Below are 1,792 nucleotides of genomic sequence, written 5' to 3' on the forward strand. Positions count from 1 at the left end.
TACAAAACAAAAAGAGCTATAATCAGAACAGCTATAACTAGCAACCAGATCAAAAAAGAATATTATCGACACTCCAGAAGACCACTCTCTTGCCTCATTACAGACATACCCTCCAAAGGTCAACTACCCTGACTGCTAACAGCACCAATTAATTTTACCTGTTTTTAAACTTTCTATAATGGGATTCATACAGCAACAGTGTGTTCTTTTGTGTATGACTTCATTCTGATTGTGAAGTTTATTTCTGCACTTAAATATAGCAGTATCTTTTTGTTTTAGTGAAGTACTCCATTTGGGGGTTATATAATATATGTCATTAATAAATATTCCCTATATCAATATTCATATCTGTATCTATAGTCAAATTAGTTCATTCTTTTGCTAAGCCCTCCTATGCTGTTTCTGATAATTTGTCTAGTGGTTCTGTAACTGAGAAAGTGAAAGTGTTAGTCCCTCAGTCCTGCAGCCACCCCATGGACTGTAACCCTCCAGGCTCCTCTATACAAGGAATTTCCCAAGCAAAAATTGTGGTCTCGGTTGCTATTGCCTTTTCCAAGGGATCTTCCCAACCCAGGAATCGAACCTAGGTCTCCTACATTGCAGGCAGATTCTTTACCGGGTGGGCCACCAGGGAAGACCACTGAAAAAGCTGTGATAAAGTCTCAGTGACAACCTCTATTAGAGTCTACTATGATTATAGTTCAAGTATTTCTCCCTTAGGTCTATCTATTTTTGCTTTATATATGTATGTTCACGTTTGCGTCCGTGCTGAGTCGTGTCCGACTCTTTGTGACCCCATAGACTATAGCCCACCAGGCTCCTCTGTCCATGGAATTTTCCAGACAAGAATACAGGAGTGGGTTGCCATTTCCTTCTCCAGGGGATTTTCTAGACCCAGGGATTGAACCCTCATCTCTTGATGTCTCCTGCATTTGCAGGCATATTCTTTACCATGCTACCTGGGAAGCCCTAATTTCTTTAAATGTTATTAACGTCCATTGTAAATTACAGCAGATTGGCCAATTAATACCCTGAACACTAAAATTAGTATTTAACACACTAACTCAATTTTCCTTAAATACATACTTAAATCAAAAGTTTGAATACCTTTAGCTTACAAAGAAAACAAAGCTTTCATTTTTTGACTTAAGAACTTGAAATACCCAGAAGCAGAAGCAAACCAAAATCAAGTAAAGTCCTAAAATGGTACAAACCCCTAAAAGCCAAGCAGGTTTGCCAACAAAGCTCCGCCTCCGTGCAAACCCTGCCCACTTCCGGCTGCCCCACCCACTTTCTAACCCTGGAACACCTCCCCTTTCTGCGAGGTCCCGCCCCCTGCACCTGATCCTGGTACCCATTGGGTGAATCCGGATGCTGTGTACACACCCTCCACACGCACGTTTGGCAGGGCCCTCTTCGCGCCTGCGCAGCAGCGGCGTCAGGCAGCTGGAGACTAGGTCCCGGGGTTGGGGGGAGGGGGGAGGAGGTCAGGCCGAATCTTCCTCCGTAATAAGAAGCTACGCGTCCCGCGGTCCTGGCTCCGTGGGTCCGGTCGGATCGGGCCTGGGCGCTGGAGCTGCTCTGGCTCCCGCCGCGGCGGGTGCGATGGAGGCCGTACCGGAGCCCAGCGCTCACGCCGGGGGAGGCCGAAACAGCCGGCAGTGCTAGTAGATGAGGCGGCGGCGGCACGGACTCTCCATGAGCAAGCGGCGGCGGCGACGGGTGCGGCGGCACCGGCGGTCTTCGGTCCCCGGGGAGGTACGAAAAGTCGGCTTCCTGGTGGACGGAGACT

The 1,792-nt window shown here is 47.7% G+C and overlaps 1 protein-coding gene across 2 annotated transcripts in view; it reads left to right on the top strand.

Annotated features, from left to right (window-relative positions):
• The first annotated feature begins 1,452 nt into the window (after nt 1-1,452).
• LOC104985772 (chromosome unknown open reading frame, human C14orf28) overlaps nt 1,453-1,792 on the top strand; it is a 10,794-nt gene continuing 10,454 nt past the window's right edge. For both annotated transcript variants that reach the window (XM_010836111.1, XM_010836112.1), the window contains exon 1: nt 1,453-1,758. The gene's annotated coding sequence lies outside the window, so the exon portion shown is untranslated. The remainder of the gene's footprint in view (nt 1,759-1,792) is intronic.

The sequence above is a fragment of the Bison bison genome, unplaced genomic scaffold (genome assembly GCF_000754665.1).
Source record: "Bison bison bison isolate TAMUID 2011002044 unplaced genomic scaffold, Bison_UMD1.0 scf7180017864061, whole genome shotgun sequence".
In the NCBI taxonomy this organism is placed as follows: domain Eukaryota; kingdom Metazoa; phylum Chordata; class Mammalia; order Artiodactyla; family Bovidae; genus Bison; species Bison bison.